This window comes from Hippocampus guttulatus, chromosome 10, assembly GCF_054856545.1.
Source record: "Hippocampus guttulatus isolate MCC_2025c chromosome 10, RoL_Hgut_1.0, whole genome shotgun sequence".
Lineage (NCBI taxonomy): Eukaryota > Metazoa > Chordata > Actinopteri > Syngnathiformes > Syngnathidae > Hippocampus > Hippocampus guttulatus.
Window position 1 is genome coordinate 7,324,600 of NC_141270.1, and position 16,308 is coordinate 7,340,907.

General features: G+C 40.9%; 1 protein-coding gene across 4 annotated transcripts in view; it reads right to left on the reverse strand.

The window, feature by feature from the left end:
- Nucleotides 1-16,308, reverse strand: part of LOC147199093 (uncharacterized) — a 111,431-nt gene that overhangs the window by 31,012 nt on the left and 64,111 nt on the right. The window contains exon 3 of one of the 4 annotated variants that reach the window (XR_015102044.1): nucleotides 14,076-14,431. The exons of the other annotated variants lie outside the window; for them this stretch is intronic. The gene's annotated coding sequence lies outside the window, so the exon portion shown is untranslated. Of the gene's footprint in view, nucleotides 1-14,075; nucleotides 14,432-16,308 lie in introns of those variants that run through there. 4 annotated transcript variants of the gene reach the window in all.

A 16,308-nucleotide genomic window follows, 5' to 3' on the forward strand; every position in this document is an offset into this window, starting at 1 on the left:
TAGTAACCTGTCCCTGAAAGGATTAAAGTTATAGTAATAAAAACCGGTTTCTGTTCTTCATTCAAAACTCTCTGACTCACCCAGACGTGAGATAAAAGAACAAGTAATCAAATCATTTTTCTCTGGGAGAAATGATTTTTTTGTCACTTAATGAACACAAAGATGAAGGTTTACAAAGAGGGCTCAGACCTTGGGGACGCAGTCACACTTTTTCATTCTGAAAGGAAGTCAAGTTGCCCTTCTTGGAAAGTGTCGCCTGTCCTTCCTCTGACAATTCTTTTGTTTCCCCGGTATTCAGATTGGGCCCTCTCTGGCTTTAATAAGAGCATATTGTGTGATTTCCCCAACGACATGGTGGTGACTGTGCGAAAGCTACCCGCTGTCGTGATGTCAGTTTGCCCCTCTCGCCTTGTTTGGAGCTTAACCGGTGACTTCCCGTGAGCACCGGCGTTATTAAATAGCCTCGTCGTTATTTTGTCCGACAACACTCCAGGTTTGTTGTTTCTGTCTCGTTCTATCTGTGATGTCATGCAGCGTCAAGCAGGCTGTCTTGGGTCCTGTACGGAAAGCATGTATTCGATATGCAGTGGTACCTCTACTTCCGAACGTCTCTTCATTTGAAATTTTCAAGTTGCGAAATGCCTCAACAGGAAAATATTGCCTCTTGTTACGAAAGAAATATCAAGACACGAAAGGTAAAAAGACAGTATGGACTGCTACTCGCAGCTCCGAGTTCCCTGAACGCAACATACTTATAGCTGCTCTGCCATTGGCTATTACCGAGCATCTTCCTGGCATCTCAATGGCGAAGAGGGTCCTCGACCGAATAGTCTGTGTGTAGACAGATAAATAGACAGATATGTGTTCATGCAGGGTTCTCGCCATTCGTCCCTCAGGCCATGAGGCGTTCGGATAGTTTTACGTGAATGGGAAGCACCCAGAAAAACTGTTCAGCAGTCGGGTGATCGCTCACTATGCCGTTGTTTGCCTTGGACATTTTTGAAGGATTGTTAAAAGCCGACAAAAGCAAACGTCCTTGGAGCAGTTCTTTACAAAACGTCAGGCAAAAACCACTTCTGACTTAGAACATGAACGAAAGAGGGCAAAAAAAAAATTATGAGGCAGTTAAAAATTAAATGACCATAATTTTTAGTCTTTATTGTTTCTTCTTTTTAATATGATTCACAACTCTCATTTTTTTGTGCAATAATCTAAATGTAACATGCAGCGGCTCCTCTTGTTTTATGTCATCTGTGCTGCTGTATGTTACACACACAGCACATTTGACAAAGTTGTATCCAATCCAATATATGGGTTACATATTTTGATGTATTTTTATGCTTTAGAAAATATTTATGTCTGAATTTGGGGGCGGGGGGGCTTGAACGGATCAGGGCATTTACATGGAAAACGCGTCTCTACTTACAAAATTTTCGAGTTCAGAAATTTCTTCCGGAAACCAATTAATTTCGTCAGTAGAGGTACCGCTGTACTTGATATCCATCTTTAAACCAAACTACAAAATCACTGTATTGATAAATTAAAAGAAACAACCGGTATGGGGTGAAACATTTTTTCCACTTTTATGAAAAATGTCATATGACATTTGTTTTAAGTTACATATTGGGATATTGGATTGGATATTGAATACATACTGAATACTGTTCATTGATTGATTGAAAAAATACTGAATATTGCAATGGAAGCTCAGCATCCCCTAAAAGCCCCGCCCCCCTGAACGAAAATAAAATGGTGAACTATCAACTATGTACTGCTGTGTGTACATTTCATTGAATAAATCTGCCCTAGAATACCTTCATCTTTTGTTCAGAGTGAGCTACTTATCATCGCAGGTGGTAACTAACACAACTTCTTTCTCATTTATACCCGCAGCTTTTCACACAGTTGGACGCTGAGCGTCTGCTGCTGCGAAGAGTGGGTTGGTCCACTGCGCAAAACTGGATAGTCGCTGGATAAATGCTGGGCTTTGTCCTGCCCATCGAACGCTCAGCAACCTAGGGGGGTTCTATGGGGGCAGTGGCCTGGCCCGGACGCTCAGTTTCTGCATGGTGATTGGATGATCTGTCTGAGGCGGAGTTGAGCTTCCCCACATTTGAATGAGCAGCTGCCACCACGGATGATGAAATAGCTCCTGAAAATCTATTAATAAAGCCGTCGATATCCTTGATAGTGTGTGATACATGCCTACAAGTTAGGCCTTAGGACTCACCGAAAGCTACACTTTGACTGCTAACACACAGACACAAGTTGAGCAAAGCAAGCACGTAAACTCACTTTGATGCACTTGAAGGAAAAAAAACTTTAGATTGGCTCATATTTTTATTTAGTGACTATTCACTCCTGGTGTACATCTCGGCGCAGTCATAAATATACCAAGTCCTAGGCGGGCGACAGAGACCCGCAATAATATGAATAAGCAAAAGTGTGTGTTTGCGTGCGTGTCTGTGTTAAAGTATGTGCGTGTGTGGTCTTTTGTTCCCTGATGCTAAAAAGGGTGAAGAAAGCATCTCCATTTAGATTGCTCCCTGCAACCAGCACATCTGTGAAACCTTTGAGGCCGATGGCTTTTGCACATTGAAGGCATCCAACCGCACACACACTCTCACACACACACACACACACACACACACACCTATGCGCGCAAACACACATCTACCTACACTGACACATTCAAACTAAATATTTTTTCTCATTGGAAATAATGGCGGTAGAAATGATCCGTCCCAGTCATCCTAAAATTTCAAGTACAGTGAACCATCGTGCTGCTAAACAACTGCAGTACGTTGAAGTTACATAAGGAATTTCATTTTGTAAGGCCATAGCATTGTGTTATAGCAAATCAAGTGCCTTGCTGTCAATTAGTGGCATATATCGGCAATTGTAACCCTTTCTGGGCGGGTGTCACTGCTAGAGGGGCTGATGAGAAGAACTTACGCACGTTTGTCGCAGAAGTTGGTGCAAGCACACGGTTAGCGAATGAAGCAGAGTCAGCGGAAGAAAATTAGCAACAATGAATGGTCACTTGCTGGACTGAGGTCTCGCCTGATGTCATGCATTTGGACTATTGGAGCTCCAAAGTTTTTCGTGGGTCAAATTTCAAGCCTATTTTTTCCCCCAAAAACATTTTGATACAATTCGGGAGTGTAACCTCGCAAGGGCATTTCACAAACAGCATTATTCTCGAAAATTGAGTTCGACCTTTTTCGACTAATATTTGACTGCGATGGGTTTATATTAATAGTGTGTTAAGCGCTACATCAATATGTTGATTTAGTATTGATTAATAATGCAGGGGGACAATTTTAATAAATAAACTGCCCTCGAACGTGTTGGTCGTGTCCCTGGCCCTTGTTCATTTTAGCGTTTCATCACATTTAATTGAGTTGTCAGTGAAATGGAGGAAAAGAAAAAAAAAGTCAGCTGTCATTTAGTTTGGAATTAATTAACGGTGCAGGCTGTTCTTTATTCCATCACTGGGGCAGAGGGTCTTCTCAGAGTTTTAAATATGACATCCCAAACCTGCACTTTAATTCATCATTCATGTCTCGCAGACAAGTTTGGTTCTGACTTTGATTTACTTTTTTATTTTTTTCCCACTTTTCAAAATCTATTTCACAGGCGGTCCGCATGCTGGCTGTTGTGGTGGGAGGAAAAAAAAAAACCAAACTCATTCCTCAGCTTGTTTACAGCAGCGGCGTTATTCAATTAGCGGTGAAACACCTTGATGACGTGGCAGGGGCACCAGTGGGGAGCTTGGTGGTTTTTTTTGTTGCTATTTTTTAAAAAAGCTTTTAAGAGATGTGAAAATGTGCAAACAACACGATGGCTGCCGGAGAACAAATGCGTTGCTACAAACAAGCACATTTTGCAGGAAGGCATTCCGGTAAATGAGTTGATTGAACAGCTGAGGCTCCCTTTCTTTTGAAAAGAGAAAAACAGAGTGACAATACACGAACAAAAAGCAATAAGGAAATTTCAATAACACCTGCTGGTACTGTATGTGGTTTGAGAGGGGGACATACAATCATGGTACCTATTATTTGGAGATGACAGAGACAAATAGAAAAGAAAAGACAAAAAACAACATCGCCTTATGGTACCGAGTTTGAAAGGGGCGCTCACAGAGATCCGGGCCCAAAAAAAATATAAAGACGGCCATCTGACTTGATTTGATGTGAGGCACAGGTCGCCATCAGCATGTTCGACACTGTCGTATCGGTAACTGTGAATGTGTGTGGCTTTAAAAGGCGGGGCCTGTAGGTGAGTGACGTGGGTGGCAGAGAATGTTGTTGAGTTGGCTGGCTGTGAAGTAGCCCCATCCCTGTATTCCAATAATTCACCCTTCATCCTGATCCAAATCACAAATGAGTTCTCTTTGCCGTGATCCTCAGAACCCGTCAACGCACTTGATGGCGACCATCGGCGAATGTTTCTTTGTGGAATTTGCAGAATTGATAACACCCATCCCACCAATGAGTTTTCATTGCATGCATCTCTCGAAATGTTTCACGCAATTCACCGTAGGCAATACGGCTGAACACGTTCCGCTCAATTTTAAGCACAATCAGAGTTATTTTAATGACAACTGACAGGCGTGGATATTTTTGAGGATGTGCGCGACGAATACCAAGTATGTGATGATGTAAATACATATGGAAATGGAATTGTTGCAAAACGCAACCGCGGACATGCTCTGATAGTCTGCCACCGCTTGTAGTCATGGCGCCATTTTGCTCTAAACGGCTTTTGCAGGCGTTCGATTCAAAAATAAAAAAATATACTGTAGGCTCGCAAAAAAAGGCAATAACACCTTGGTAATGCCGAGTTTGAAGAAGGTCAAAGCACAGGAAAGTGCTCGCGGAGATGTTGATGCTGCCTCTGAAGTTCAAAGTGTCACGAGGTGTGTGCGAGTGGAGTGTGTCTTTATCGCGCATGTGTGCGCGCGCCCGCTGATAAGCATCACTCATTACGTGCCGAGTTAGTTCTGTGCGACGTCTCGTCACGACCCCGCGGCCACATCGCAGCACGCCGCTCATCTGTATTCGTGCGCGCCTGCACACGGTCGGATTTGGCAGATAACGCGTAGCATCTCTCCTGATTGCCTCGACTTTCAACGAATATGAGCTTTAATATGATAGATGTACACATACGTTATATTTTCACCATGTCCACATGACAAAATACACACGCACACCCACTTGCGATCCATATGACATTAGGAAATAAATTGACGGACAAAGTGAGGGCCCCCGTAGGCCCTTTTATCGTTCTTTTCCTCCCATTGCGCCCTGTTAATTATTGACATTTTTTTCCCTCTACATTGGCATTATTAATATGATTCTATTAAAAAGAAATCACTGCGCCAATAACATGCCTGAGAGGCTCACGGGGTCACAAATGTGAGGCGGTCAACCCAACGTTTGGAGAGACTCTAATTGGGATGTAAATTAGGACTGACTGGCCAGCGTGTGCAATTTATAATCAACTAAATGCATGTGTTATAGGTTAAATGGTGTCGAAGATCACATTTGGAGTGTCCCAATGAAGACCTTACCGTATTTTCCGCATGAAAAGGCGCACCTAAAAGCCTTCCATTTTCTTAAATGCTCACAGCGCGCCTTAAAATCCGATGGTTATTACGGTAATATGTCGACCCCAAAATGGCTCCTTGCTCAAGACATACTGCCCCATAAAAATGCAGGGACGTGACTCGGACTTTTTGACCGTTTTGAGATCCCCTCCAAAGACCCAACAAACAGGTGCATGTATCCACAGGCGCGCGTGAAGAGTGTGTGACACGGAACGGAGGCGGAAGCTGAAAGGTGTTTTTTTGTTGTTGTTGTTCTCAGAAGTTCAGCAAAGGTTCTCGTTTGCTTTATTTCTGCAGGCAAAATGAACACGGTGAATCTGCTGTTGTTTTTGTCCCGTTTATTTCTGATACCAGTACTAATTATCTATTTGGGGGGGAAAAAGGATACTTTTTACAAGAAAAAGTTGTCATTTTATGACAATTAAGTCTTCTTTTTTTTTTAAAGGGCAAGAGATGATTGTATTTTAAAGGACAGAAAAAAGTGGTAATGGATATTTTACAGGGAAAAAAAATCCCCCCTCAAAAGTGTCTTTTTTTAAATTAAATATGTTAATTTTGAAGAAAAAATTGTAATACTGCACAAATGAAATGATGTTTTTTTTGTGCGGGGGAAAAAAATTATCTCCCGAAAAAAACAAAAAATATGTATTTTCAGAAGGAAAGGTTTCGTATTTGAGTATGGGAAGAAATCGTTATTTCTCTAAAATATATATTTTTTAAATTTTCTGAAGGCAGACTGTCATCATATTACAAGAATATTAAGTTTTTCTGAGAAAGTCTTCAGAGAGGATAAGGAGAGAAAATAAAACCTAAAAAAAGTTTTATTGTCCTTCAGTTCTATATGTTTAATTTCACTTTTTTTTTAATGCAGTGACGCCTTGATTTATGAGTTCCATTCGTTCTGTGAGCACACCCATAATTCAAAAAATCAAAACGAAAATGCTGTTGCAGGGTTCCCACTCTTCCACTTGTTTTTTATTTATGAACCTTTGAAGGACTTTTGAGGGCTAATTATCCACTTTTTAAGGACTTTTTCTCCATTCAGCAGGGGATTCACGGTGGATTTAATGAACGGAAAGCCACATTTCAATGAGCTGGTGTTCAAATCATTGCTGCCAAAGGAAGGGCACATCTTTATTTTAGGTGCAATCAGCTAACCATTTATTTGACAAAAAAACGACCATGTAGAGTAAGGCGTTTTTAGCCGAAAAAGCGACCATGTACTGAAATAGTAAGGCGTTTTTAGCAAAAAAAAACGTCCGCGAAGAGTAAAGCGTTTTAGCCGAAAAAAATGACCATGTATAGTAAGGCGTTTTTAGCCGAAAAAAAACCCAACCACGTACAGTATAGTAAGGCGTGTTTAGCCGAAAAAAAATGACCATGTATAGGAAGGCATTTTTTGCCAAAAACAACGACCATGTACAGTATAGTCAGGCGTTTTGAGCCGAAAAAAATGACCATGTATAGTAAGGCGTTCTTAGCCGAAAAAACGACCATGTAGTAAGGCGTTTTTAGCCGAAAAAGCGTCCACGTATAGTAAGGCGTTTTTATCCGAAAAAACGTCCACGTATAGTAAGGCGTTTTGGAACGAAAAAAAACACCATGTATAGTAAGGCGTTTTGGGCCAAAAGAAACGACCATGTATAGTAAGGCGTTTTTAGCCGAAAAAAACGACCATGTATAGTAAGCCGTTTTGGGTCAAAAGAAACGACCATGTATAGTAAGGCGTTTTTAGCCGAAAAAAACGACCATGTATAGTAAGCCGTTTTGGGTCAAAAGAAACGACCATGTATAGTAAGGCGTTTTTAACCGAAAAAAAAAACGACCATGTATAGGAAGGCGTTTTTAGCCCAGAAAAACGACCATGTACAGGAAGGCGTTTTTAGACGAAAAAAACGACCATGTATAGAAAGCGTTTTAGAGGAAAAAAAGACCATGTATAGAAGGCGTTTTTAGAGGGGAAAAAAGACCATGTATAGTTAGTAAGGCGTTTTTAGACGAACAAAACGACCATGTATAGTTAGGCGTTTTTAGACGAAAAAAAACAACCATGTATCGTAAGGCGTTTTTAGCCGAAAGAAACGACCATGTATAGTAAGGCGTTTTGAGCAGAAAATAACGACCATGTATAGTTAGGGGCGGCCCGGTAGTCCAGTGGTTAGCACGTCGACTTCACAGTGCAGAGGTACCGGGTTCGATTCCAGCTCCGGCCTCCCTGTGTGGAGTTTGCATGTTCTCCCCGGGCCTGCGTGGGTTTTCTCCGGGTACTCCGGTTTCCTCCCACATTCCAAAAACATGCATGGCAGGCTGATTGAACGCTCTAAATTGTCCCTAGGTGTGAATGTGAGCGCGGATGGTTGTTGGTCTCTGTGTGCCCTGCGATTGGCTGGCAACCGATTCAGGGTGTCCCCCGCCTACTGCCCGAAGACAGCTGGGATAGGCTCCAGCACCCCCGCGACCCTAGTGAGGATCGAGCGGTTCGGGAAATGGATGGATGGATGGATGGATGTATAGTTAGGCGTTTTTAGATGAAAAAAACGACCATGTATAGAAAGCATTTTTAGAGGGAAAAAAAGACCAAGTATAGTTAGGCGTTTTTAAAAAAGAAAAACGACCATGTACAGTAAGGCGTTTTTAGACTAAAAAAACGACCATGTATAGTTAGGCGCTTGAACCCGAAAAAACGACCATGTATCGTAAGGCGTTTTAGATGAAAAAACGATCATGTATAGTAAGGCGTTTTTAGCCCGAAAAAAATGACCATGTATAGTAAGGCGTTTTTAGCCGAAATAAACGACCATGTCCGTATAGTAAGGCGTTTTAACCCGAAAAAAACGACCATGTAAAGTAAGGCGTTTTTAGACGAAAAAACGACCATGTATAGTAAGACTTTTTCAGACGAAAAAAACGACCATGTATAGTAAGGCGTTTTTAGATGAAAAAACGACCATGTATAGTAAGGCGTTTTTAGACGAAAAAAACGACAATGTATAGTAAGGCGTTTTTAGATGAAAAAACGACCATGCATATTAAGGCGTTTTTAGCCAAAAAAAAAACGACCATGTACAGTAAGGCGTTTTTAGACGAAAAAAACGACCACGTATAGTAAGGCGTTTTTAGATGAAAAAACGAACATGTATAGTAAGGCGTTTTAGATGAAAAAACGACCATGTATAGTAAGGCTTTTTCAGACGAGAAAAACGACCATGTATATAGTAAGGCTTTTTCAGACGATAAAAATTACCATGTATAGTAAGGCGTTTTTAGATGAAAAAAAACACCATGTATAGTAAGGCTTTTTTAGACGAAAAAAACGACCATGTATAAATAAGGCGTTTTTTAGAAGAAAAATAGACCATGTATAGTAAGGCGTTTTTAGCTGAAAAAACGACTATGTATAGTAAGGCGTTTTAACCCGAAAAAAACGACCATGTATAGTAAGCCGTTTTTAGATGAAAAAACGACCATGTATAGTAAGGCGTTTTTCGCCCAAAAAAACGACCATGTATAGTAAGGCGTTTTTCGCCCGAAAAAAACGACATAGTTATAGTAAGGCGTTTTTAGGCCGAAAAAAACGACCATGTATAGTAAGGCGTTTTTCGCCCGAAAAAAACGACATCGTATAGTAAGGCGTTTTTTGCCCAAAAAAACAACATAGTATATAGTAAGGCGTTTTTAGCCCGAAAAAGACGACATAGTATAGTAAGGCGTTTTTTGCCCAAAAAAACAACATAGTATATAGTAAGGCGTTTTTAGCCCGAAAAAGACGACATAGTATAGTAAGGCGTTTTTAGCCCAAAAAAACCGACCATGTATAGTAAGGCGTTTTTAGCCGAAAAACCCCGACCATGTATAGTAAGGCGTTTTTCGCCCGAAAAAAACGACATAGTATAGTAAGGCGTTTTTAGCCCAAAAAAACAACCATGTATAGTAAGGCGCTTTTAGCCCCAAAAAAACGACCATGTATAGTAAGGTGTTTTTAGCATGAAAAAAACGACCATGTATAGTAAGGCGTTTTTAGACGAAAAAAACGACATAGTATAGTAAGGCGTTTTTAGACAAAAAAAAACAACCATGTATAGTAAGGCGTTTTTCGCCCAAAAAAAACGACCATGTATAGTAAGGCGTTTTAGCCCGAAAAAAACGACATAGTATAGTAAGGCGTTTTTTGCCACAAAAAACGACCATGTATATATAGTAAGGCATTTTTCGCCCGAAAAAAAGGACATAGTATAGTAAGGCGTTTTTAGGCCGAAAAAAACGACCATGTATATTAAGGCGTTTTCCGCCCCAAAAAAAACGACAGTATATAGTAAGGCGTTTTTCGCCCGAAAAAACGGAGTGCCTCCGGAGTGCATGTCAAATAGGCCAACAGTTCAGAGCAAGTCACAGTCACTGGTGGCGTAGAGATATAAATGCTGGCTTTCCGTCCAGGCAACCCAGGTTCAAACCCCGCTCAGTTATGTATGAAAATGCAATACCAGGCACCTTTTTCCTGCAAACCTTCCAGAGTGAAAGTCAAATAGGCCGACAGTGCAGAGCAGCTCACAGTCACTGGTGGTGTAGAGGTATGCACGCTGGCTTTCCCTCCAGGCAACCCCGGTTCAAACCCCGCTCAGTGATGTGTGAAAATACAAGACCAAACAGTTACTTTTTCCTGCAAAGCCTCCGGAATGCATGTCAAATACGCCAACAGTTCAGAGCAAGTCACAGTCACTGGTGGCGTAGAGGTGTAACGCCGGCTTTCCGTCCAGGCAGTCCAGGTTCAAAACCCGTCCAGTGACAACATAAATGTCAGGTCCGATTGCTGAAAGCTGGGAAAGGCTCCAGCAAGTCCCCAGTGACAGGCGATATTGTAGGAAAAGTTTTTTAGCCCCCAAAAAACGACAATGTGATAAGGCGTTTTTTGCCTAAAAACCGACCATGTATAGGCGTTTTTCGCCCGAAAAAAAAGACATAGGCGTTTTTGGCCCGAAAAAAACAACACAGTATAGTAAGGCGTTTTTGAGCCGAAAAAAACGACATAGTATAGTAAGGCGTTTTTGAGCCGAAAAAAAACGACATAGTATAGTAAGGCGTTTTTGAGCTGAAAAAAACGACATAGTATATATAGTAAGGCGTTTTTAAGCCGAAAAAAACGAGATAGTATAGTAAGGCGTTTTTGAGCCGAAAAAAACAACATTGTATAGTAAGGCTTTTTTTGCCCGAAAAAATCAACATAGTATAGTAAGGCGTTTTTAAGCCGAAAAAAACGACATAGTATAGTAAGGCGTTTTTGGCCCGAACGCCTTACTATACTATGTCGTTTTTTTCGGCTCAAAAACGCCTTACTATACTATGTCATTTTTTTCGGCTCAAAAACGCCTTACTAATGTCGTTTTTTTCGGGCCAAAAACGCCTTACTATACTATGTCGTTTTTTTCGGGCCAAAAACGCCTTACTATACTATGTCGTTTTTTTGGGCAAAAAACGCCTTATTCTACATGGTCGGGTTTTTTTTCGGCTAAAAACGCTTTACTATACATGGATGTTTTTTTCGGCCCAAAACGCCTTCCTATACGTGGTCGTTTATATTTCGGCTAAAAACGCCTTACTATATGTGTGTGTGGGGGGGGGGGGGGGTTGGCTAAAAACGCCTTACTATACATGGTCGTTTTCTTCGGCCCAAAACGCCTTACTATACGTGGTCTTTTTTTTCGGCCCAAAACGGCTTACTATACATGGTCGTTTCTTTCGGCCCAAAACGCCTTACTCTACGTGGTCGTTTTTTTTTTTAGACTAAAAACGCCTTTCTATACATGGTTGGTTTTTTTCGGCTAAAAACGCCTTCCTATACATGGTCGTTTTTTTCGGCTAAAAACGCCTTACAATACATGGTCGTTTTTTTCGGCCCAAAACGCCTTACTGTTTATACATGGTCGTTTTTTTCGGCTAAAAACGCCTTACTATACGTGGTCGTTTCTTTCGGCCCAAAACGCCTTACAATACATGGTCGTTTTTTTCGGCCCAAAACGCCTTACTGTTTATACATGGTCGTTTTTTTCGGCTAAAAACGCCTTACTATACGTGGTCGTTTTTTTTCGGCTAAAAACGCCTTACTATACATGGTCGTTTTCTTCGGCCCAAAACGCCTTACTATATACGTGGTCTTTTTTTGGGGGCTAAAAACGCCTTACAATACATGGTCGTTTTTTTCGGCCCAAAACGGCTTACTATACATGGTCGTTTCTTTCGGCCCAAAACGCCTTACTCTACGTGGTCGTTTTTTTTTTTTTAGACTAAAAACGCCTTTCTATACATGGTTGGTTTTTTTCGGCTAAAAACGCCTTCCTATACATGGTCGTTTTTTTCGGCTAAAAACGCCTTACAATACATGGTCGTTTTTTTCGGCCCAAAACGTCTTACTGTTTATACATGGTCGTTTTTTTCGGCTAAAAACGCCTTCCTATACATGGTCGTTTTTTTCGGCTAAAAACGCCTTACAATACATGGTCGTTTTTTTCGGCCCAAAACGTCTTACTGTTTATACATGGTCGTTTTTTTCGGCTAAAAACGCCTTACTATACGTGGTCGTTTCTTTCGGCCCAAAACGCCTTACAATACATGGTCGTTTTTTTCGGCTAAAAACGCCTTACTATACGTGGTCGTTTTTTTTCGGCTAAAAAGGCCTTACTATACATGGTCGTTTTCTTGGGCCCAAAACGCCTTACTATACATGGTCTTTTTTTGGGGGCTAAAAACGCCTTACAATACATGGTCGTTTCTTTCGGCCCAAAACGCCTTACTCTACGTGGTCGTTTTTTTTTTTTTAGACTAAAAACGCCTTTCTATACATGGTTGGTTTTTTTCGGCTAAAAACGCCTTCCTATACATGGTCGTTTTTTTCGGCTAAAAACGCCTTACAATACATGGTCGTTTTTTTCGGCCCAAAACGTCTTACTGTTTATACATGGTCGTTTTTTTTGGACTAAAAACGCCTTTCTATACATGGTTGTTTTTCTTCGGCTAAAAACGCCTTCCTATACATGGTCGTTTTTTTCGGCTAAAAACGCCTTACTGTTTATACATGGTCGTTTTTTCGGCTAAAAACGCCTTACTATACGTGGTCGTTTCTTTCGGCCCAAAACGCCTTACTATACATGGTCTCTTACTATACATACTATACATTTTATTCGGCCCATACACAAATGAAATTAACACCACAGGTTAATTTTTATTGATTTTAGAAGTTTTTCCTGAAAATTAAGGACAATTAAGAACATAATTTTACAAGTTCTTTTTTTATAGATTTTAATGAATTTTAAGGACCCGTGGGAGCCCTGTGTTAAGTTGAAATTACACGCCTGCGAGTATTGTTACATACTCTCTACGTGATTGTGTTGCCAAAGTTGATATTTTGTGAAATCGCTTATTTTCATTCAACACTAATCACTAATCGACGCCAGTTGATTTTCCAAGTTTCTTGTTTCACCGTCCGACATGACCGTGAAGATTTCCCGTCACATCCAAAACTAATGTTGGTGCAATATGCAAATGAGAGACATTTTCCTCAGCGTGTGTGCGCCCCCGGTGGAGCTGCTGTGATGTCTCGGTTGGTCACGCCGGCTAACACGGCCCAAGAAGAGCCGACCCGGTGGACGTGTTTCATGCATCCCCGCAAATTCACTCCGGGGCCAGAGGGATTAACAAACGCGCACGTGCGCACACACACACACACACACACACACACACGAATCTTGTGGTTTGTGAAAAAAAAAAAGATTATAGAGATAAAACTAAAGAAATATAGATTTGTTTTTAAATTGTAAACTATACAAACACATATTATGACTTTATATTGATGTTGTATTTGTATTTCATTTGTTTATAATGTACAGGTTTTTTTCATATGGTGACCTTGAGTACCAAGCAGAATTTACTATCATCATCCTCTGAATGTAAAATGCCATTTTAAAAAGTAACAATATGGGGGGAAAATATACATTTTTGTTTAAAAAAAAGGTATTCTTATTCGAAAATTCTTAAGCAACCCCCCCCCAAAAAAAACTATAACACAAATTTATTATCATAATAGTGAATCTGCTTTTCCCGAAGAAATTCTGACTTCAGCCTCATAAAAGTGGTAGTAAAATAAAAGAATTTCTATAAATGGGGCTGGAATGAACGTGAGTGATCCTGATTAGCTGATGGCAATACACGATCAAAAGTCTGACGCTCAATGAGCTTTCCAACATTCCTGGACATCTGTAAATGCTGTTTGGGTTTTTGTTTTAGCACCCGTGTCAGCCAACGAGACCCGACAAGCTTTTGTCGGCGGCCGGTCCGGCAGCTAATTAGGCGTCCTGGACCAAACGCCGGAGAGCCATTTTGGGTTTCCCGGGAACAACGGCGCTCCCGGTAGCTCATTACGACAGAAAGCGGGCCGATTGATTCATGGAGCTTCTCGTCACTTTTGGCCCCAAGTGCCGTTGCGGTGTCTCGTTAGCGTGGCGCCAGCGCATGCAAATGTTAAATAGTCGTTAGGATGCTTTTGTTTGGGTCGCGTACGGGAGAGGAGACGCCACTGGGGATTCTTGTCCTGATGTACCTGCGTTCACCTTTCTGTTGCTGCCTCCGCGCTACTAATTAGATCTCACAGGCACTTTATACTTACCAGGTACTACAGCCGTCATTCCGCAAGTGATGAGGAAGGTTCTTCCGCCCTAACCACGCGTTCGATATGAGAGCTTGGTGTAGACAGCGAGCTAAGCAATCCTCCAATGAAAACACAAAGACGAGAATCCACCATTTGGTATTTTTATAGAAGTCTTTCTTGTAAAACTGTAAACAAACAGACACAACACGAATGTTTGTACACCATCCAATTATACATAAGAAATGACACTCATGTAACAGCCCTATTCTCTATCTTATTCAACAATTGCATGGTAAGAATCTAAGGAGATTAACTGGTGAAATATTGCACTGTACTGCACTGTAATGCAGTACAGTACTCTAAATATGGCTTAACTACTTCCTGCACTGTAATGCAATCACTGGGGCAGAATAAAGGGTTGTTTTTTTTAATTTTCTTCACACATACCTGGATTAGGTTTTCAAATAAAGGTTTCAAGACAGGGTTCGTATTTTGACCTCGGATTTTGAGGCGGTATTATAATTTCTCAGTAGGTTTCCAAGCTTGGATAAGGATATAAAAATGTGTGTCTTCATCTCATTGAAAGTAGGATTTTTATTATGGTTTCAAATTAGGGTTTGGAAACAAGGATGGGGTTTTGAGATAAGGTTTCTAGCCTGGTTCAGGATATCCTAAAATGGTTTGACCTCAAGTTCGGTTTTTCCGTCAAGAGTTTAAATTTCTAAGTTGGGATTTCAAGTCAGTGTCGGGATTTTAATTGAGATTTTCAATCAAAGGTTTGGTTTTTTGAATTAGAGTTTCAAGATAATGTCACAATTTCTCAGTAGGGTTCCAACCTTGGGTAAGGATATCACAGTGTTTTATTGTTATAAAGCAAGAGTTGCTATCCAAGGTTAGGGTATCAACATAGGCTTAAGGTTTAACTGTAGGCTTCCTAGCCTGTGTGAAAATATCCAACAATAATTTAGAACTTCAAATCAGGGTTAGGGTTTCTGTTATGCTGAATGCTGTTATGCTGGCTTGAATTTGGAGAAAAGTGAAATATCCAAAAGTCATAATAGGATGAGGACAAAAATATATATATTTACAGTATGTGAGCTCCAGCCTCTCCCAAAATTATTAGCGGTGGTGGCTAACAGAGCAGAGAATAGAATGTAGCCCGTGGCAATCTTAGAGGCTCAATTGAAATGGCGGGCCAGGCAATTATGCTGTCAGGGCACTCATACACACACATGCACACACACACACAGAGCGATAAATAAGACTCATCTTAGCAGCACATTTCCCTGTCAGACCAAATATGAAAAAAAAACTGTTCCTAAAAAGACAGTCCTTCTACTAGTGCGCTGAATTGTCTTACTTGACAAAGAGCATCATCATACATGAAAACAAATATATGCTCACGCATCTTTCAATAGTCCACAGTCGAAACATCCAAGACAGAGGCGTTAGCTTAGATACAAGTGGAGCGTCCCGCTTGTGACACAGCCATTAGTCAGGCGGCTACCCACAATGCCGTGCGTCACAACATTCTCACTGTGCAAGATTATCTTATTGTTGTTTTTGTTCGTCGGTCAAAGGTCATTTTGGGGTGTTTAATGGTTGTACATTAGCAGTAAAAAGGATCCATGCTCGGGTCAACGTGGTACTGATCCTCTCCACGGGAGGTTTGATGTGTCCAGGCTAAGGCTGACAATGTAATATGTTGTCTTGTATACTAAATGTCAGTAAATCAGGTTGCAGAGAAGTCCAGGACTAATATTGAGGTTACCGTTTTACACAATGTCCTCCAAAATTGCTTTTGGGATGCTAATCTGTGATGTAATGTGACAGATTGGAAATGGGCTGAATTTCTACGACCAGTAAAATCCACTCAGAACTCTACTGTCAACACTTGCAGCTGGTTCGACTTGAAGCCTTTATGCACCACATTAAAAAAAAAAAAAATTACAACAGCGTCACAGCCACTTGATAACTGTGATGTGACAAGATGTAGAGCGAATGGCACAGCCATCTAAAGGGAGGCTGTAAACTGTCCCGCAAACTAATGGCTCGACGTCTA